The 16,302-nt window shown below is 47.0% G+C and overlaps 1 protein-coding gene across 5 annotated transcripts in view; it reads left to right on the top strand.

Annotated features, from left to right (window-relative positions):
- The first annotated feature begins 304 nt into the window (after positions 1 to 304).
- The window catches only part of ncoa2 (nuclear receptor coactivator 2), a 102,553-nt gene continuing 86,555 nt past the window's right edge, over positions 305 to 16,302 (top strand). For 4 of the 5 annotated variants that reach the window (XM_062521987.1, XM_062521990.1, XM_062521989.1 and 1 more), the window contains exon 1: positions 1,990 to 2,108. The gene's annotated coding sequence lies outside the window, so the exon portion shown is untranslated. Of the gene's footprint in view, positions 400 to 1,989; positions 2,109 to 16,302 lie in introns of those variants that run through there. The other variant, XM_062521988.1, reaches the window with a different exon arrangement.

The raw sequence follows: 16,302 nt of genomic DNA on the forward strand, positions 1-16,302 counted from the left end.
GAAAGTCGCCAATAGTTCTGCCGTTTCTTGATGTCTTTATATGTATCCCCATAACTTCACTTAGGGGCAGTAGGCTGCTGTAACCCCCCATCTTGTAATACGTGGGAAAAGTAGCCTAAGCAATCACATTATTCGGTGTGGCCTAAACTAAACATCTGATCGGTGCTTTTGTTACGCATGGATTGCTATAGGCTACAAAGTCTTCGATCAATATAGCCTTAGCTAACCGACGTCGCTGCGCCGGGAGATGTGGTCAGCATTTACAGGTCCTTTACGAATTATACAATCTCGAGTGCCTGGAAGTCGGAAATTGGTGCCTATCTGTCGCTGAGCAAATAGACTGTATAATCGGCTATTGGTTATGCATACAGTAGCCTAAATCACTGCTCCGAAATTGAGGTGAGTGCGCATTTTGCTTCCGTAAATCTGTTCAAGAGCATTGGTTAGATTTCATGGATTCTCTCAGTTACACAAACACTTGTTATTGTTAATGTAGGTTATTTCTTCGATTATCACAAAAGGTCAACAAACGTGTTAATGTTGGAAAATTCGAAGGATATAGATCCACTTCAAAACATGGTGGTCACCGCCTGATCTGACGAATGTAACTACGCGCACAGACACGACCAGGACTTCGATGACAACTATAAAACGAAGCAATCTGTTCTTCGGGTTGTTGGTTATAATGTTGAATAGAGTGGCCTTTACATGAAGGCAGAATGCAATTCCTTCACATATGGACTCAGAGTCGTACATGGGCTCTGCTACGAGCACTGATACGAAAACAGAGTGACCTACTTAGTGAGAGCTGTAACATTGTTGGTTCAGTGATAGGTGATCCGTCTTCGTCTTCCATGGAAGTCTTTTTTTTCAAGCGGTGTAGTTATGGGATTAGTTGAGGCCTGAAGTAGCATCAAACTTTCCTTTGTCAACCAATAGAGTTTTTATTTAAAACATTTGTACTTAGCATATTAAACATAACCTCTTTGGCTAAGCTCTTGCACCACGTCTAGCCTAGTTTTGTCCCACCTAATTTGCTTACAGTTGCTGTGCAATCATCCTGTTGTAGGCCTACAGCTTCTGAAGATTTGCTTTTCATGTTGTTAGATATAATTTAGGACAATTCCATAGGCCTCTTACATCAGGAACTTGCATAAACATCGTTGCCCCTGTCTCAAAACATCTAGGTAGCCTAATTCATATCCAGTCGTCTGAGCCTAATTGATTTGCCTCAAGCCAAATCTCATATTGGAGTCACATTAAGGCTAATAGTTCAGATAGGCCGAGTCTTATCTCCTCTTAGGACAACCATGGTGAGTTTTTTAGATTATCCGACTAGCATTTAGTTTTTTTTTTGCCCTGCTCCAACAATAGGCTTGGTGAAAAGATTATACTTTATTTTGTCTTATATCCAAGGTCTTTCCTGAAATTGTTTTCCCAATAAGGCAGGCCTACTGACACGCATGTTGTACAATCTGCATAACACAGCATAACGGGGTAGTAGCATGTGGTTCAAGGGTCTCTTGGTGCACTGCATGATATTATGAGTAGGCTGCATTATCTCGTATCTTTATTAAGTAAAATACACGTCCTTCTTATTTAGGATATCTTTCCTCTTGTCCCTCCTCGGCACTGTCACTCACACACACACACACACACACACACACACACACACACACACACACACACACACACACACACACACACACACACACACAGTCACACACAACTTTCATGGAATAGGCTTCAAAATGTTGTCTCGTGTGTCATGTTGCATTCTAAAAATCAAATACAGACTATTACCCTATCCCAGTATTAATACAGTATCCATAGATGCACGTCATGCCCTGGTGATGCTTGCTGTATCATCAATTTACCGGCTTGCTGGCTGCAAGGTTGCTATGTAGCCTAGACTATAGTACATGAGTAGATATGCTGGTGCCCGTGGTGGTGAGTGGGGGAGGATTGCTGGCGAGATAAACAAGCAGCCAGCCATCGCATAAGGCAGCAGGAACATGGCGGCGGCACAGTTAGCTATAATGCTGTTTCACCAATCCGAAGGTCAGAGCCGGACATAACGTACAGGATTTAAAAGGAACCAAACTACTGTAAGTTCAAGACAGTTAGTCCCGTTACTACTTTATATACAGATCATTATCTCATTTGTAATCGCGATGCAGTTTTTTTCATGATCTGTGAAGCTTCCAATCTCGGTTCAGTGGCGGCAGTATCGCCTCTGTAGCTAGCAAAACCAGCTATGCTTGCTATTTTACCTCCGACTTTAGTGAGTTGATGACTTGTGTTTTGAAAGCTCATTTGCTTTGGGATTTGCAATATGTTGTTTTAACACGTAATTATGTGGCATGCGTTGTGGTTGGTCGAGGAAAACTGTTTAGTACTCTCTGTTCGGTACTTGTTCTTCGAATGTGAGTGGCATGGAACATTGAAGTTCAGCTCCTATTTGGTCTGTTAGCTTAGCTTTGCGAGCGACCATTTGACTGAGCTCGGTGGAGGCATTTTAACTGAGATCAATGGTGATTCGGCAGCGTGAAAATGTAGCGAGTGAAGTTTACAATGTATGCGCGATTCGAATACACAACATGGGTAATGCAGGTCACAATAACGATTGTAACAGTGTAGCTTCGTGTGTTTTCGTCATTGTTGCCTCTTTACTGAAAGCGAGCAACTTTTGTTTAGACAAGTCACAGTGCATTGCTCCCTTTATCGGCGAGATAAGTGAGTCAGCTTTTTACGCACTTCTCTGGCTGCATCTAACAAGGTTGCACATAACGGAAAGGGTTTTCTGTGTTCTTTTTAATTAAAGAATATACCATTCATCTAAAAACACAACTCATTAACCTAGTCCTCGTGATAGTTTCAACCTGCAAGTTAGCCTGCCCAAGCAGTTCAGGCAGTCCTGTTGCTTTGCTTTTTTTTCTTTTCTTTTTTTTACTTGAAATTCGTTTGACAGGAAGAGGTAGTGCTTGATGGACGGATTTACTACCCAGTCTCACAACTAGAAGTGCTGTGACGTCCTCGTGTTGTTCGTCCCGCATTATTATGGATTTAGTCAACGTGTTTATGAACATGTTGCAATTGTGTGGGAGGACCGTGGTTTACGCCATTTAATAGCACATGAATTGGTTTATTAGTAGAGTTGCTGAAAGTAGCAGTCGCCTTAGCTAAGTAATCTTCAATTTATCAGTGGCGTAATCGTTAACCATATTGTGGGTCTTTAGAAAAATATTTTTGTCGTCTTGTTTGACTAGTTTTTTTTTATTCAACATTTGATTCTCCTGTTGGCGTAGGCCAGGTTTTATAGCCTATTATTTCATAACGCTATGCATGATGCTATTTTGTGTGTGTGGCCAGTTCTTGCTGATGAGCCAGTTATTATGTGTTAAATTGATAGAGAAATCATTGTTAATAGCTTTATTAGACTATTAGACTAAAACTATTGAGACTAGAACCAAAAAGGCAAATCTGGTGTCAGCAATTTGCAACGGTCACCGTGGCCATTTATTTTGAGAGAAATTAACTTTGTGACTTGAGCTACTTGTGTGTCCTGTCTAAGAATTGGCTCACCCTGGGCGCCTAGAGCGCAGACAAGATATGCCTGGTTCTCCGCTCCCATTTCCATCAACAGAGCAACATGTTTGCACACTGGAATTCAGCTTGTTAGACCAGTAGCTGTGCTTTGCACGAGTTCTTTGTCTTGCCATTCTCTTACATCAGGCTGACACATTCCACAGGGTTTGATGTGTGTCATACAGTCAGACTAACTCAAGGCCCTTTGATAGGGCTATATTGTTGTGTGGTGTGTTCAGAGGTTGAACAAAGGGATTGTATCACTGCATAAGCTGTATGTTGTACATTAAAAGAGGATATTTTAACTTTAAAGGAAATTAAGGGAGTATGTGATGCACCGATATATCAGCCTAACATCTGTATCAGCCTTATTGACTCCTATTGACTATCGTCAAGTAATGATATCTACTTGTGACAGTGGCTGATGTTTATCTGTTATTCTGCACTTTTGTGCACATTCAGAGGTAGTGCTATGAGGGGCTGTGCGACTAATAAATATGGAATGATACATATGAATATTTTTTCCATTATTTCCCACCTCTAAAGCTTATATTTAACAACAACAACAATAAAGAAATTAAACAAATGAGCAAATGTCGGCAGCGGTTATCAGCCAAATTGTTATTTTAAACAGTGGTATCAGTATTGGATCAGAATTTCACAATCAATGCATCCCTACTAAAATGTGTGTTCCCACCATGCACACTTATTTCCTGTATATACACCCTCTGCATGTGTTTGTCCTGGATGCAGAATACAGAGTAGTGGCTCAGAGACCATGAAAAAAAAGATGACAGAGGAGCAATCAATAGCAAACATAGATCAATAGAATGTGTTGAAAGTGGAACATCTGTTTAACATACGATGGACGGAGAATGCATGAAATCTGTCCCCTTTCATAAACTTCACCTCTTGTTCAACCAATTTGTTCAGGCGGTATAAGCCTGTGTGTGTTCTTTTGAAGAGCAATTAACCAGACTGCCTTTGTCGTTGCAAATAAGGTCCGGCCCTTTTGAAGTGAAAAAGGTTAGCAGTAATTTAGTGTGTCTTCTATGACGTCGCTCCCATTGGTTAATGCACTGACTAGCGTTTCTATTTTGAGAGGGCCAGCAGTGAATGGCCTTGATTTTCAACAAAAATGTTCTTGGTTTACAGGGCCTAAGGCTCTTATTTGTCTGCGTATTGTGACGCGGAGAACGGGGCTGAATTAAGTTGCATTACCACAGAGCTTGCTGCGCGGTTTTTGTAACGTGGAACCCAGTGTTGAACTTTGGGTTCCCTGAGGATTTGGGCCGAGATTGGCTAGATCAAGACATGACTGAACCTTTTTAGTCGAGTCTTATTATGCAAATGAAGGGGGCTAAGGGGGGGGGGGCTTTTGCTGTGTGCATTACTGACTAGAGAAGTACTGAGGCTTGTTTCATGGGGTGACCTGTGCATTTTTGTAGAGCGGGTGGGTTAATTGTATAATGTTACAGTAGGCCATTTGGGTACTGTGGAGAAGAGCTGTGATTCATTTGATATCCTCTCTGTCTAGTTGGCTTTCCCGTCATTTCTGGCCCTGTTTGCTTATTTGTGTGTGTAATGTAACATTATTAAAACATTCCTGAAATATGGAAATTCCAATCTTATGGGATTCCTGAGAAAGGCTCTTGGCTTGAATTTCTTGAAGTTTGTATATAGGCATCTGTGTGCAGCACATTGCTATGTGCATCAGGCAGCCCTGTTTACATTTGCAATCATTCATTTAGCAGGCACTTTCATCCAAAGCGGCTTAGAAAAATGAGGAATAAGATTCAAGCTACACTGCGGAAGAGACCTTCGTTAACGGTTAATACTACATCAATAAATACTTCTACCAGAAGATGAGGGTGGAGAAGTTAAAGTACTAGTCAAAATATAGTCGAAAGAGACGGTCGTAGAAGAAGGAAGAGAGGAAAAGTGCATGTTGCTTGTGTAGTAGGGCTGCTAGACAGCCTTTAGTTGCTTTCAAATGACATTCTTCATGCCTGCACATAGAATGAAGAGAGCTTGGTGTGATTTGCTGTCACATTGAGATGTCATTTATGCCATGGGTTGAAGCGTGTGCGTCTGTCTGTGTGTGTGTATGTAAGTGTGTATATGTGTAACCAGTATGCACACACGGTACCGGTCATTGTGGACCAGCGGCTGGTCTGCGAGGCTTAGCACTGTCCGCGCGTGGCTGTCTAAATATGGCAAATCCTCCAGTGGTGTTCCTGGTCACATGATCAAGCCCTTGCCAAAGAGGAGCGGCGAGGGGAAAGTTCATGTGCGTGGCGCAGGGCGATGCTTGGCTGAGTAGCGTTAGACTGCAGCTAACCAGCCTTATCATGACCCAATTAATTCATCTGTCAATTATTTTCTCCAATCGATTAGATGATTGGTCTACAACTTTGAAAAGGGTGAAAACCCAAGATGATGTCCTCAAAGGCCTTCTTTTGTCCACATCCAAAAGATATTCTGTTTGCCATCATGGGCGTGTACCAGTAAATATTAGAGTAGGCTGATAAGAAGCTGGACCCCCTGAAAAATAACTGAAACTGATTCAAGTTTCAGTTTTTTACTCAAAATCACTGTGCACTGTTGGTACATGCATGTACATGGGGGGGGGGGCTCACGGACATACCCCCAGAGTGTTGTCCTGTAGCTGCCTGTCTGCGTTAGCTTCTGGCTGTAGCAATTTGAGCTAGGTAACCCCCCCCCCACCACCACCACCAACAGTACTCGGTGACCTCGAGAAACAAAATTTCGCTGCATTTCTCCTTTTAAGTGATCACCGAAATAGTTGCCAATTAGTAGTAGGCTAGGCGATTAATCGATTAATTGTTGCAGCCTCAGCCCTTAACTCTATTGCTTGCCACTACTCTACTCTGCACTGTGCTGTGTGTGGCGAAGCCAGGCTTCGACTTCATCTGGGAGCCTGGTGTTGACCTTTGCCTCCTCTACTGATTGAGAGATTTCATCACCACCCCCTGACATTTTTAATGTTTGAACTTTGCTCTCTTTACTTTGCAGCCTGTAAAATAAACTTTTTTTTCTGTCAGTCTGCCCAATATTAAATCTTTTCAGTTAGGCCCATATGTCTTTTCCCCCATTTTTCCAAGTAAGGTTTGGAGAAAGCCCTGTAGGAATAGACACTGTGGGAGCAATATGGTTTAGGCACCCAGTTGTGCAAACTGTGGCCTTCATTAGCAGGGGAACGTGAAGGCCATTATTTCCCGCAGCGGCTCAGAAGGTGCAGGGACCAAATTCAGGTAGCCTGCCTTCCTGCCTGCCTGAAATCTGTTTCACATCTGCCGTGGAACATAATATTCCTAGCGCCCCATAGCATGATCCATTTCCCGTGTAGTCCAATAAATGTGGGTCCTCTTAAACAACTGCTTCCTCCGTTTCCATGTAACACTGCCACCGAGCCGTGGCACCCCCTCTCTGCCAGGGCCAGCTCCTTGTGTTGGGAGCGCTCTAACCAAATTGAGGAGAGTAATTAGTGGAAAGCTGGGAAATGATGAGCCTCTTGTCCACATTGATTAGCTCCGTTCTCCCCTGAATGTGAACATGCACAGTCACAGGGAGCTTAATGTGAAGGGGTTTCTCTCTCTCTCTCTCTCGCTCACGCTCTCTCTCTCTCTCTGTCTCTTTTTTTCTTCTCCTCTTTGCTCCCTTCTTCCGTGTTGAGAGCTCAGATTACACATGGACCAAAGGGCATTGAGGGGGGGGGAAAGATTCTGCTTAAATGACATTGCCACTCAACTGCGAACACATCTCAAATGAGTGCTTCAGTTGTACCCCCACCACACACACATTACCTCTGAAGCACTAGGCCTAACTGTTCACTCTTGAAGGTCTTTGTCCAGGCCTGTCAGAATTGCTCAGGTCATGTTGATGTGCTGTTGATGGTAACTTTTGAAAGACAGCCCCCCTTACAAAGGCAACGGTACACTAGCAAGCCTTCATATTTTGGGTCTTTTAAGAAACACCCATAAATGTTCTGACAGTCATCTGTTTGGTTTTATGGAGTCTAAAAAGGATGTCTGCATAAAAACAAACCAACCTGTTTTGTTGGGAGCGATGATGTTTTGGAGTTAATAAAACACGCGTGTAATAAGCTGTGGTAGCAAACTACCCCTCTTCCTTAATTTCTCCCCATCAGTGGTCATAATGGCCTCCAATTACGCGAAATGGGGGGAAAAAAGCAAAGCATTCCCAAGTTTGCGAGTGTGTTGTCACGGCAACAGGGGAGCTTTGACAGGCTTCAGGCAGTAGTGACTGATGAGCTCAACTATAATGGTGGGGTTCATTCCTCTGCTTCCGTTCTCACACACACACACACACACGCTGTTGTCCTTGCACAGCCACTGACCTGCGATCAGAACACCCATCTGTCAGTACTGGAGGAGAGCCTCCTGTCGCCACCTCTGGCTAATGTATGTGTGTGTGCGTGTGTGTGAGGTGGTGGTGGTGTTAAGTGCTCTGTGCTTTCAGTGTGTGTGTGTGTGTGTGTGTGTGTGTGAGAGAGAGAGAGAGAGTGTATGAGTGTTGTATTTCCTGTCCTGGAAGTAAGTTTACATAGACCATAAGACAGTACCCCTTCACTCCCCAACTTCTACATGAACAAGACCAAATAGTGATAATGTAGCCTAGTTTTTCAAAGCTTAAGTTCTTAAATGAAAATCTTTCTCTTTCTTTCCTTCTCTCCCTCCCTCCCTCCTTCCTTCTCTCTCTGTGTGGTCCTCTTTGGCCAGTGGAGGCTATTGACGGGTCTTGGTGCTCTGAGGTCCTTCAGTGCTTTCTGCCCCCCTCCTCTGCTGCAGTTAAGTGCATATTGATTGGCCCGGGCCTGATGATATTACGGTGTAGCCATTGATATTTGCCGAGAAGGTGCCCTTACCTAGCTTGACGTTGCAGGACTGAGACAGCGGAGGTTATTATGTGTGTGTGTGTTCCTCAAAGGCATCGTCACCGCGATCTCCTCTGTGACGTCAGCACTGCTCAGAGAGCTGTGTAAAAAGTCAACTGTCCACATCTTAAAGCAGATGAAAACGGCTGCGGATGAAGATTGTTTTTAAGTGCAGTCCTTCATTCTCATCCCATACTTTGACAAAAAAAAAAGTCAGCGAATTCCATCTCCAAAAAAAAAAACCCTGACGGCTCAGTCAGTCCAGGCCAGTCACACGGTATTTCAGGACCATGGAAAGGAGGGGTGCAGTTTGATTGGCTGAATCACTGCATCTTCATGGGCGATTTGAGAAATTGCGGAGCGACCTGTTCACCTGTTGTGTGATTTCCTCATCCCCTCCCACGTCCCACCCTCCTCCCCCCTCTTGTGCTCAAAGTCCAGCGGGCGGCTCGGCCTGCGAGACCTGTCAACAATTGGTTTGTCGGTGAGTTTCTTCACGTTCCATTCCAAGGCATGGAGGACATGGGCAGAAAAGGAAAAGCTGGGTGACTGGCATTCCTTACGCCGCTGTCTGGTAGCCCTCGAGGGGGGGCCCAGGAGCCTCGCGTGTGCTTGGCAGTGGTCCGAGCTTGTAATCCTTGGCACAGAGCACTGGCACGAGATCAGGAAGCCACTTGGTGGGGGTGTTGGCTGATTCAGAGGTGGGCGCCTTTTTTTTTTGGGGGGGGGGGGGGGGGGGCAGGGAGCAGGGAGCGGGGGGTAGGTTTGGACGAACGCCAAGCCGACAGGAGGAAACAATCATGACCCAGGTTAGCCAGAGGTGGCCGGCGGTTGAACCGGTGTTTGAACTGCCATGGGAAGGAGCGGCTGTTTCTTTCACCTTATAAAAGCTGCAGAAAATGTATGGACCTGGTTCCAGGCCTTCCTGTCCACCTCAAGTAAGAAGGATGGAGAGAGAAAGGGAAAACAGTGGGAACAAAAACGAGAAAAAGAGAGGGAGAGTCCACACTGTGGATAGAGGGCGAACTCCATTTCCCTGTGTGAAGTTCCCCTGGGCCCCAAGCTCCAGACTCCTCTTTCTCTGCGGTGTTCTCCTGTATTTTCACAGGGCTCCTATCGTACCCTTCAGACTGGCGGGACTCTAAAATGCAGTCGCGCCAATCTACTTTCACTAGTCTGCTTTTAGTTTTGCTAAACTGCCGTCTTAGTTTTGCTCTTTATTTGTGTTCTGGCTTTGCAGTGGCACAGAGTAGGCAAAATCGACCCCCTTGTCTCCTGCGTCTGTGTTTTCTCCACTGCTTTCAGCTGTGACAGATGTCTTTAGGGAAGCGGCGTGATTCGCTTTGACAGCCACAGAGCGAGATGACATTTCAGCCGTGGCGGCCCCGTCCTCGCTTTTGACCAGTGCGTCGAGTGGGGCTCTGTGAAGTGAACTCTCGTGTGATTTTTCTGGTGATTTTTTGAAAAGTGTCTTCACGTGTCCTGAATTGAGTGGCAATCGGAGGCTGGTCCCCGGCATCGCCCTGGAAACAGGTTGCTAGCGGACCTCCAGATGGCATTAGCAGAGCGTGGTGGTGGTGGCGGCGGCGGCGGCGGCATCCACTGTTCCACAGAGCCACAGATCCATCATCCATTGGTTGACTCACTGAACTGGGCCACGGATCTAATTGCTCTTTCATGCAGTGTGCGAGTGTGCGTGTGTGTGTGTGTGTGTGTGTAGGGGGTAGGTGCTAGGTGGTGGGCTGGGTGCTGGTGGTGATGGTGATGCAATAGACCTTCCTGTTGATTATCAGCCTTTCCTCTCTTTGTCTTCTCTCTTTTAATTTGTTTGTGTTTCTCTCATTTACTGTCTTTTCCTTCTCAGCACCTTTTTCCTTCTCTTCCTCCTTTCCCCCCCCCCCCTCTCAAACACTCTCTCCTCTCTTTCTTTGCCTCCTAGAACCTTTGTTCTTCTCCAGGCTTCTAGCTCTCTGGGTACGTGTGAGTGGCAGTGGGCAACGCTGTGGCAACGCTGTGACAGCGTGTGGCTGTTAGACGGCTGTTTCCCTGCTGCCTACGCCCGCCCCCCCCCCACACCCCCTTCTTCCCAGGGCTCACTGCATGGTCTACTGGTTGTTATTCTCCCTCGGCGACTTATTTATCCGCCAGCTGATTCATTGCTCTCTCCGACGCAAGGGAAGGGGGGGAAAAATATGGTTGGTTTTTATTAGAAATCCAATGGACTGTGCCCTTGTTAGTAAACTCCTCAATTTATTCAATTGCGTCCTCAAATTAGTGCATCAGAGGACATAAAGGCCCCCGTAATTCTGCCTTCATGCAGGGACTGCGCACAGAGAGAGAGAGAGAGGGAGAGAGAGAGAGAGAGAGAGAGAAAGTGAGGTGCAGAGGGAGAGAGCGAGAGAGAGAGCGAGAGAGATGAGGGAAGAGGAGGGCATGCAAGCGAGCGAGCGAGCAAGCAAGCTCTTGCTGACTACAGACCTGTATGCTAAAGACTGGCGTTGCTAAGCAGCGTGCTTGCTAATTAGCCTGCTCATCTGTCCTCAGAATGCATCGAATCAGCTGCCTCTTTTGGTGCCTGCGCTTAGAGAACACACACACACACACACACACACACACACATATATATTTGCTGCTAGCTGTGGAACATGCTGGCTAGAAAGATGAGGGGTGCACAAAAGCAGCCCTCAGTCTGTTGATGGGTGAGCGGGAATATCCATTTGGGGTTTGAGAAGATGGCACGGTTGCCATGGCACTGCTGGGCAGAAGGTCCATCTTCCAACTGCTGTTCAGGTCAAGCCATTATCTCCATACCAACCTTGTGAGCCAGCCTCCTTAAAGTTTGTGCCACCCAGCCACTCACCCTGTACCCATCTCCACTTACCCATGATGGGTGCCCATACCCATCTTCCATAATGGGGACGGCAGCAGATGTACTGTAGTTTGTTGGGCTTGGTTACAGCACTGGTTTGACTCACTTTGAGCTCCCATTTTCTCCCAGTCGAACCAACCTGCGTCATTCCTGGGAGGCAGGTCTACGTGCTCGGATGTGCGAAGGTCGGCTTTTTGTGGCATCCACTTGGCAGAGGCTGCACAACCAGACCAAATCGTCTGCCTGGCAGTCAGTGTTGCCTAGATGTAAAACACACAGGCTGACACGGGTGAGATTGTCGACGTGCGAGTGTGTCGATATGCTGTTGGCAAAGGAGATTAAACGAGTGTAAACCTTGCCGTCACCTCCATGTGTTCATTAGGTACGAGAGTTTGCAAAGTAGTAGAATCTCCAGTGCAACATACATTTTGCCCTCCTGGCTCTTGTAGGATTTTTGTTTTCTGTCGGCCCTCAAATCTTGCTTGGTGAGCAAAGGTAAACAACTACTTGGCAGTTGTGGTAAAGATTACAGCATCAAACTTGACAATAATAGCATACATTCTGCTCATAGAAAGACTGATGACCCCTTTATTGTCATCATAAAGTGTCATTTGCTGATCAGTGAGGCTAGTTAGTTTGAGTTCATTCACAATGGCTTGGTTTATTCACAATGGTTTATTCACAAAGGCTTGTGGGGCATTAGTGTCTATGCACCAACCAAATGTACCTTAACCTTACTACCCAACTGGGGTTAAAAGCACAGGCCTGTGGGTGTGGGAGAGGTGGGCTAGGGTCTCCCCACCCTGCCTGACCCCTTGTCCATGCATGCTGGACCCTGGGTACAGGGGAAAGTGTAAACAAGGTCAGAGAGAACCAGAATGGGGGGGTGGGGTGGGGGGGGGGGTGAGGGTGAGGGTAGAGCTAGAATGAGAGGGTGAACAATAGCACAACACAACAGGAGGAGACCAAACGAAACGATCCAGAGTGGATTGTGAGGGAATGAGAGAGAGAGAGAGAAATGGAGAAAGCATGAGAGAGTTTGAAGGAGTCGAGGTGAGAAACCAATCCTGAAAATCTCTGAAGTGTCTCCTCTTCACTTTTCGGCCAGATCTCCATCCATCAGATCCAGAGATCTGTGGCTTTGGCACCTGGAATTGTGGGTCGTCAAACAAATCCACCCATCTGGCAACGAAATGGAAAACAAATGTGCACACTATGCCAGCGCTAGGGATGGGGGGGGGGGGGGGGGGGGTGCTTGTGTGAATCAGAGCACCTCATCTTCGAAATATTTGCTAGAGTCCGTGACTCTGCTTTTTCTGTTGTGAATGGCGTCTATTTTTAAAAGCGGAGTGAGACAGGTCGCCGTGCGCCACAGAGGAGGGCCAAGAGCCTGCACGATGCAAAGTCACCCGGAGCTGTTTGTTATCAGACGCTCTCAATTCCTCTCTCTCTCTCCATCTCCCTCTCTCCGTCTCCCTCTCACACACACACTCACACACACACACACACACACACACTTTCTCTTTCTCTCTCATAAGGGAACGAGGAAGCGGATAGTGCTGATTTGGTCTTTTTCACTGTGCTTTGCTTGCTTTTGTTCCTGTGCTGTTTACACTTTGCAGCGCTGCATCAGGTTCGCCATACCCATCCGTCTCTTGAGTACTGAATTATTTTTCGTCAGCCGAGTGTCGGAAGTTGGTAAACATTTTTAACGTTTTTTTAACGTGATTCCCCCCCTCCCCCCTCCTCCTGAGTTATTCCAAGTGGAAAACTGTGTGTGTTGTTGCTTATGGCCAGTGCCAGCAATGTACATTGTTTACACAGCCTGAACCTTTCATTCCGTGTGTGTGTGTGTGTGTGTGTGTGTGTGTGTTTGAGTGTGTCTTTACTGCCACTGAAGTCATTTTTACAGTAAATGGCCCAGAGTTTGAATCGTGACATAATTGTTTATTTTGGAAGGGAGAATAAGGACCGACTGACTGAATGAATGAAATGAAATGACTGGGAGCTTAGGCTCGAATGACTAAGATGGATAATTTTGGATAATCATGGTGTTTGACAAGTGCGAGTCGTGTGGCAATTTCGCCGGCTCGATGTTGATGGCGCTGCAGGGCGACCGACTGGCGAGGGTACCTGTGTCCTGAGGCGCTGCTCGTAGGGGACCTGCTTTTCCCTGGAATGCTTTGCTTCCATGTGCCACGGCCAATTAGATGATCTGCTGGAGACGACGCAGCTCTCCTAATCAGGTAATGCAGGGATTTGCAGGCAGACGTGCAACAGCCTCCTGAACCACACACACACACACACACACATACACACACATACACACACACACACACACACACACACACATACACACATACACACATACACACACACACACACACACACACTCACACACACTCACACACACTCCCACACACACTCCCACACTCCCCTACTCACAAACCTACACACACACACACACACACTTCCACACACGTGCACTCGTAAAATACAAACACACAGAAGAGAAGGGGAAGTAAGGTAGAGGATGTCAAGTGATGGACGTGTGTGTGTGTGTGCGCACCCTCTACACAGAATCACGGCCATGTTTGCTGAAAAGAGAAGTCTAGGAAGGGGCAAAGGATTACCCAATAGGAAGAGGAGGGGGGGGGGGGCAGCAGAAAAAGAGAGCATAGAGGAGAGGAGAGAAGATGAGTGTTCTCTCTCCCTCCATCCTTCAGGGAGCACACGGCTGTATTAATAGAGCACGGTCCACGCTGCACCACAGACTTAAGTGTAAAATAAGCACTCATTTTGAATGTGTGTGTGTGTGTGTGAGAACTGGTGGTGGTGGAGGTGGTGCACAAAGGCCTCTCAGTGTGGCTGCATTGTGAGGAGTTGCGCCAGTGGCGGTGCCAGAAAGCCAGTGTGAGGTTCCCATCTGCTGCATGGGAAAATGAATTGCATGTGGAAATGCAGCTGACCACACGCTCAACACCCAGCGGAAACCCAGCGCTGATACCACTGTTTTTATTTCTCTCTCTCTCTTCCTCCCTCTCTCTCTCTCTCTCTCTCTCTCTCTCTCTCTCTCTCTCTCTCTCTCTCTCCCTCTCTCTCTCTTCCTCTCTCTCCCCTTCCATCGTGTCAGTGTTTCTTGCTCTCCTCTTTCTCATGCCCTTTTTGTTCTGTTTCCTTTTTTCTTGCGCTGTACTGCTGTTAATGTTTTAACCCCCACACCGTCTTTCTTAATGCCTCTTTTTTTTACTCTCACTTTCTTTTACTTGATTTCTCCCTCTTGTGTGGGTGTCGTCCACCTACTGTCCTGTCCAAAGATGCTATGGTCATACGTACGAGACACTCCAAACCCTTCCACACACACACACACACACACACATACACACACACCTGTAGCCCAGGCCAACATTGCAATAGAACAAGAACAACCTATAGATCACTTGCAGAATCTGTCACGCCGTGAGTCAGTCCATGCCTGGCGTTGCTCAGTTTCCATCGAGTCGAAGTGAAAGGATGGACGCGACCAGTTCACCCAGTTGGGCCTGATCGGCCTCGCAGCTGCTGCCGCCACCATGGCCGCCGTGCGTGCTCCTTAGTCGAGTCGATTGTAGTTTCCACCTCACGCAACAGAGGAAGGCCCGAGGGAAGGGTTATTAGTCTTTTGGTATCGGCCCGAGCTCTTGGCTAAGCAGAAAAAAAAAGTGCAATTCAGCTCGCGTAACAAAAAGGTCACGCAAGTGAGAGCACCCATAGAGGGAAAGGGAGAGGGAGAACCCAGAGAGAGAGAGAGGGAGAGGGAGCACCCATAGAGGGAAAGGGAGAGGGACAACCCATAGAGAGAGAGAGAGAGAGGGAGAGAGAGAGAGAAGGAGAACCCATGGAGAGAAAGAGAGAGAGATAGAGGAAGAGAGAGCACCCATAGAGAGAAATAGAGAGGGGGAGCAGGAGCACCCATAGAGAGAGAGAGAGAGAGAGAGAGGGAGAGAGCCGGTGCAGTCACAGGATCTCTCATGCAACATGTTGAACGGGCGCATGCTGGTGTAAGCAAGCCCGGGCCCTCATGCCTCGCTAATGAAGTGTGCTTAAGTTTCGGCCCTGTCAGAAGTTTGGTCTCGCCGAGCCAGCGGCACTTAGTTAAGTCATCATGGCACGGTATTTACAATGTGTGCTCGCGCTGGCTCCGCATCCCCCTGCTGCCGCTGGACGTTTAGCTGCGGCTCCCTTTATTTGCTCGACTGTATACAAAGTGACGGGACTTGGCCGCGCTGTTTTATTGAAGGCGGTATAGCACCGTTGCCAAGTACTACATAGTGGCGGCGGTAACCTAGAATCGCGCGCTCTCTCGCCAGAATTTGTGTTCCGCGCACAGTCGGGTAGCTACCCAGCACTCCAAGCTTTTTCGGGGATCAGCATAGCGGAGTGTTTTTCGTAGCATTCCTTCCCCGAACTCACCAAGTGGATCCCTACGGAGGCCCTGTTTCCCCCCTCCTCATACCCAATATGGTCGCTTTGCTCGGACAAGCAGCGTGCGTTAGCGATGCTGTGGTATTCGATACTCAAGCTCAGAATCGCATGCTGGGAGTTGGACAATACCATATAGGTGTACTGTTGGCCACACTGTTCAAAAGCTGGTATGGTGCTATCGATGGTGGTGGTGGTGGTAGTGGTGGTGGTTGTGGTAGTTTAAGGTTGGGGTGGGGAGGGTAATTTAATGTACACAACAGTACATAGCCATTGAGGATTGAGACTGAAGGTTATATTGGTATTTAGCCTTTTGTGACCAGCCCATTATGGTCAATTTCTGCCCGTGTGAAAAATCTGTGCATCCAATCTAATCTTTAGCCCTTGAGTGTAGCGATTAGCCTTCTTTTCTTCCCTGCTATTAGCTCTCTGTGACAATCTCATCTCGGACAGGGGAGGGAGGGGG

Source organism: Sardina pilchardus, chromosome 19 (genome assembly GCF_963854185.1).
Source record: "Sardina pilchardus chromosome 19, fSarPil1.1, whole genome shotgun sequence".
Lineage (NCBI taxonomy): Eukaryota > Metazoa > Chordata > Actinopteri > Clupeiformes > Clupeidae > Sardina > Sardina pilchardus.